Here is a 6,693-nt window from a genome sequence, read left to right as displayed (position 1 = left end):
GTCAGCTATCCTTGTGGGGACTCTCCATAGGCGTAATGGTTTTTCTACTGTACAGACCTTATATTCTATTGCCCTACACCTAAACCTACCCCTTAGATTTTTTTAGATTTTAAAAAAACTGTGTGATTTATTAGCTTTTTTACCCGTGGGGACATCAATTTAGGTCCCCACCGTGACATGAGTCCCCATGAGTCTGTGTGTATTCAGGTTTAAGTCCCCACCAGAATAGAAAAACAGGTACACACATCGCACGCACGCACGCACACACACACACACAAAACAAGAATATATATATATACATGTGCATATATACAGTGGAGATCAAAGTTAGAGCACAATCTATAAATACTTGATTTTTACTTGATTTTTTTCTGAAATATTGTTAATCTTCATCGCTCAAAATCACAAAGATTACAACTAAAACTTTGGAGGGTTACAGCTGTCAGAAATTAGTAAGTCTACAGGCCCTTGCTTTGAATTAATTCAGTACATCTGTGGCCACAGGATATCACTGCTCTGGTGTGATCTTGGTCCACTCTTCTTCCAGTCTCTTCCACAGTGCAGTGACTGTAGTGGGTTTCTTTGCCTTAACTTTGTCGCCAAGGATTTTCCAGAGATTTTCAGTCAGGTTTAGATCAGGACCCTGGCCTGGCCATTTCATTATTTCAATGTTCTTAGCTTCAAGGAACTGCTTTACTTGTTTTACTGTGTGACAGTGGGCAGTGTCCTTCATGAAAATTTCTGGCTGATTGGGCAATGAACACAGGGAAAGAACCACATGTTGCTGAAGGTTCTGATAAACATTTGCATTCACTCTGCCATGTAGCTGTATAAGAGGTCCAACTCCTGCTGCAGAAAACATCCCCCAAACCATGACACTTCCTCCTCCACCTTTCACTGACTTTACGTTCTTGGGCTTCAGTCTTTCGTCAGATTGATGCCAAACAAAACTTTCCCATCAGACCCAATAAATTAAACTTGCTCTCATCACTAAAGTGAACTTTGGACCAGTTCTCCTCTCTTCACACAACATGCTCCTCAGCAAAGGTGAGCCTAGCTTTTTGATTAATTTTGCTGATGAGAGGCTTGGTCACTGCAGAGTGCGCTTTCAGTCCAACTTCTCTTAAACATGCCGAGACAAATCCTTATACTGTTCATTGCTGAACTGGCAAGCAATTCCAGCTGCAGTGTTGAACCGATTCCTCATTGAGAGTCTTCTCATTATCCTGTCTTGTGCATTTGTCTTATGTGGACGACCAGCCTTTTTGGGGGACTCGAATGAGTTAGTGACATTGTAAAGCTGCAATATTCGAGAAATCATAGATTTGGAATGACCAACTTCTCTTGCAATGGCTAAAAGGGTCATCCCTTTGACCTTCATCTGTAGATCCTCCTGTTGCAGGGTTTCAGTCACCTTAGAGCGGCCCACCATCTTACAGTCTCAGTGAAAATTGGAGGAAAATTGCCAATTAAAAAGGATTTGTCATATAATTAAGGAAATTAGCACCAGGTGCCAGAGTAAAACCCATAACTTGTAGGTATATGTAAGTGTTCTCTAATTTTAATCAGAGTTTTTTTTTTCAAATATCTCATTGAAGTTTTTATACTGTGCTTCAGAATACAATTAATTTATGAAATATGCTTAAAAAACTGCCCATCTACTCCTGTTAGGATAACTTGAAATTTGGGAAATTATAGCATTTTTTTCTAATGTTGATCGCCACTGTATATATGTATATATATATATATATATATATATATTCATGAATTAAATGATAAAGTAATAGAAATACAATGGACATATTGTGTATTTCGTATTACCTATTACCTTTATATTTCCTTGTTTACTGTGACCAGGATCCTGTCTAACATGCTTAAAACTGGAAGAAAAAGCATAAATTTAAACATACAGTCAGTCACATTTATTAACATAAGTTGATTTTTGAACTTATTTTGAACACTAATGAACGAGGTGTTCCAGTTTAATACTCGCTGTTGTGTGTTTGTGTTTTGTACTTTTTGGGAACATCAGTCTTGTCAACATGATCAACAGTTTCACGCCTTAACAAATGTGTCTGTTAGCACCGTGTTTGTAGTGTGTAGCCATCTTGATATGGAGGGTGGGCGTATGCCCACTGAGAGGAGAAAATGCCTCATTATAGCAGCTAATGGGAAGGCCTCCTAACACAAGCCCTTCGTGGGGGACCGGACATGGTCACCACAGCAACAATCACCACAGCAACCACCAACACAACTCTCACATATTTCCACCGGCTGCAGTGAACCACTAAGACTATGATGATCCTGATATTAATACTCAGACTTTACGTGATAGAGCCCCCATAGGAAAGAAAAAGCACAATTGAGATATCCTCACCATTTTGTTTGGTTCTTTTGTGGTCAGATTTACAAACATTTCTCATCAGATACTTCCAAAACCAAATTATGCTTACTGCTTGTCAGCATCTGTCTCATCTGCAGAGCTGGGTTGTAACTGATTACATGTAATCTGGATTATGTAATCAGATTCCAAATATTAAGAACTTGCAATTAGATTAAATTACATTTTAAAATACTCATAATCAGACTACAGTTACTTTTTTTATCGATTACATGATTACATATTAATAGCAATAAATTATTCATAATTTATTGATTCTCCATAATTCCTCTTTTTCATCTTTTCAGTTTTCCTCTCTAAAATAGCCTACCGCTTATATACACTCAGAAAGTCTTTGAGTTTTGTGGAAGACACAGCATTTGACCACTGAATTTACAAAAAAAAAAAAATCATTTAAATAATGTTCTTTTTAGCAACATCATATGACCCCTTTAAGAAGTGTTTCAGCATTGCATTGCACATTGCAACATTGCAAGAACATTCAACTACTGATGAACATATTAATTTTTATTTGAATTATCACTCAGTAGGTTATTTAACCATGTATTTATATGTCTTTGGAAGGCTTTTGTCTTTCAAACACATTAAAATAAATTAAAAATTATTAAATTATTAAATTATTAAATTAATATTCACAAACTTGTTTAGTCATCTGAGCTTATTTCACCTAATATATTTACTTCAGGTACTCCTGAGATTTTAAAATAAATATTTTAATAATGAAGTATCACATTTGCATGTTAATGGTTCTAGTTGGTTAGTTATGGTGACATGACATAGGTAAACAAATAAAATATTTAATTAAAAAAAGAAATATATAAAATATTTTAGTACGTGTTTTATTTTGATTGATTTTAAAATGAATTATTTTAATTTAATATTTTTATGATTAAATCAATTATTAGCTTTTCATTAAAATCACAAACCCCCTGCAGTTTCTTCTCAAACCACATTGCGGGAAACCTTGACGTAATGTAATGTTTAATGCACTTCATGTTGTTAATAACAATGAATGGAATTTGGAACAGTCTTTGTATTTTTATATAAATATGGTACGTATGGTAAGTGTATCGTATTTAAATCAATGTGATAAACGAGAAAGGCCAAAAGTAATCTAAAAGTAGTCTGATTATACCTAAAATGTGTAATGTAATAATAGATTACGTTACTAACAACAATTTTTGTCATGTAATTTGGAATCAGTAATGGCTCTGCTCATCTGTGTGTGTTTTCAGGGAATTTTAAGACAAAGTGCTTACTGAGAACTCAATTATGAATGATGCGCTATAATAGAGAAACCTTTGAGCAACAACATTTTATTTTAGGGAACAGCAAGGAAAAAAGCTGTGAAAGATGAAGGAAAAGTGGACAGGTTAGGAGATGAGACTCAGTCCTTAGAGATTCTTGTCACGCTCCCTGTCAAATCAGATTGGAACAAATCACTCAAAAGAAAATCATATTTTCCAGCTTGTTACCGTGGCGATGATGCCTGAATCAAAAGTTTCAGCCTATTTACTCTCCCATCAATCATCTCTATGTTATCTGTAACCACCTGCCTCTACCTATACATGCACTACATATTGCTCAAAGTGCGTACAGTTAAAGCACTTCTGGTCAGACTTCTTCTGGAGTTACCAATGACAGTTAAAAGAGCTGCAAGGAGTAATTCAATATGACTTATATAATCCACACTTTCTCATCTTATCCAGGTGAATATATCAGGTTCAGTCTGTCTATTTATGACAAGGTGACATCAATTGGGCTGTATTTTCTCCCTGCACAGTATCTTGAGCTGTTCGATTTTACCTGATGTTAGAGCTCGGCATTTGTCATGATTCTGGACTCTTTTTTGGGGTCTTTCATCAACTACAGGCATATTTCACAGGCACATTTACACTAGTGTACATACATGCATCACAGGAGAATTCTTTCTCCCCCCCCCAAAAGTAAAGTTTTCCACCACAGTGTCATTTCTACAACTCAAATGATGTATTGTGTTCAATAGCATTCTGTGAGAAATGACATCTAAAAACATTTTTGAGTAAAATGTCTAACTCCTATGCCTTGCTGAGATTCATACTGTAGAATAGGATTTAATGTATCCTAAATCACACAATCTAATAACATTGTCATACTTTTTGCATAATTTGACAAAATCAAAGCTAGACTGAAAAGGACTCACAGGATTATTCTGTGCAAAAGTGATATTTACCTTGATTTTTCTGTTTTCTTAACACATTATGAGTCTCATATTTCTTAAGCTCTTCACTGGTACTGTTGTTTCCATGGTAAATAAGTACAATAAAAAATAATGTTATTAAATGGGCAAAAATGGTTCTTGTGGAAATGGTGCCACAATTGTTTGTGTGTGTGTGTGTGTGTGTGTGTGTAGAAAATACAAAAAGATTAAAAACTCAGTACTGAATAATAAATAGACAATAATATAATTATGATATCTAATGAAAGAGGGAAATATTACCAGTTTCAGTATTTCTTATTCAGTATTGAATAAGACTATTTCCACAACAATCAACAATTTTTGCCAATGTAATAACTTTTTTTTTATTACTTACCATGGAGACATTAATGTCAGTAAAGAGCTTAAAAAATACACGAGACACATAATATGAGACACATATTTTTAAATGTATTTTTATATTCTTATTTTATTTTAATAAAATAATATAATAAAATATACTGTATATTATTATGACAAAATATATTTTATTTTATAGTTTAAGACTGAAAGTCTTGGAGAGCAAACGAATACATGAGCAAAGAATAAAACCTTTACTTAAAGGCATTTCAAAAGTAGCAAAAAGAAATTATGAAGTCATTGTAAAAAAAATATTCCAAGACAGTTTTATAGCAAAAACAATAAAGCAGAAATTTTGACACAAATCAACCCCTTAGGACATGAAATTGCCTGCAGTTGAAGAAACCATTTATCTTTCTCTCCTAATCTCTTTCTCTGCCTTTCTGTTTCCCGTTCTCCCTTTTTTCTTATTTTCACCTCATTTATCTACCTCTCTCAGCCTCTCAGTGTCTCTTCAGTGGAAACGGCAGAGTAAGGGCGGAGTACTTTTAGCTGCAAAACCATGATAGATAAGAACCCTTAGAAAAAAGGTCTGATCTAGTTAGACATTGAGTCCCAGGCTTTCCTTCCTGATTCTACTTCTTATTTCGCCTCAAGGCCAGAGCTACTACAACCCTTTTAGAAATGTACTTTCTGTTTTCAGAGGTACGAATGGCGCCGCAGCCCGCAAACGCTGCTCGGCAGGGAAGGATGTCTTGCTGAGGGCATTGTGTTTTGGATTTATATTCTGCGAGAGCAGGTGATTAGAGCAGGCTTTTAAAGAAATATTAATCATCTGTGTCTTTCAGCTTGTAAAGGCAGTGAAGTCAGAAGGGCTGACGGATGTGTGACGGTTCAGTCTGTCAGACCCCGAGGCAATGTTCTTGTCAATGACTGATCCAAGTTATCCCGCTGACTTACAATGGCACACTTCTCAAATCTGAAGTGAGAGAAAGAGAAGTGAATTCAGCAGAAGAGATGTGTGTAAAGGGCATTTGTAGATGTCAGCATCAGCATCTCATTTTGGCACATGATATTGTCAGTCATATTCATAGAATGACGTCCTTTTGTTTTCATGTTGAACTGATGTAACTTTAATATATATATATATATATATATATATTAGATGGATGGAGAAATTATATTTCAGTGATTTTGCTTTTGCTTGCAAAACTTTTTCTTAGATCACATAAGCTAGAGTACACAAAAGTTTCATATATATAGCGTTTAATTTGCATGAAAATATAATTTTTTATTATATATATATATATATATATATATACACACACACACACACACACACACAAGTAAAAACAAAAAACAATAACGCATCTTTTCAAGGTAATTTTTTGGAGAAATATTGTTGAGTGTGACATTTATTTTTGCAACGTATTTTACAAATGTTTTTCAAAACCATATGAAAATAAAATGAATTTGTACTAACTTTTATGTTTTTTTAAATAGTTTTTATAAATGATCTTTCTTTGCATTTAAGAGACAGACACCTTTATTTGTCATTGATTATGCAGCTGAGAATACTTCAGAGAAGAATTCGATTAAATTCCAAATTATATCAAAAATTAATTTAGAATTTAAAATGTCTTTAAAAAAATAATAATTAAACACATGCTCATCATGGAGATGTATTCAAGTCATTCTGTGTATGAACTGCATTTTTAATTTTTTTAATTTGTGAATCAAAAAAAAAAAAAAAAAG

This window comes from Sinocyclocheilus anshuiensis, unplaced genomic scaffold (genome assembly GCF_001515605.1).
Source record: "Sinocyclocheilus anshuiensis isolate Anshui unplaced genomic scaffold, SAMN03320099.WGS_v1.1 scaffold1568, whole genome shotgun sequence".
Taxonomy (NCBI): Eukaryota; Metazoa; Chordata; class Actinopteri; order Cypriniformes; family Cyprinidae; genus Sinocyclocheilus; species Sinocyclocheilus anshuiensis.
This window is presented reverse-complemented; position numbering follows the sequence as displayed.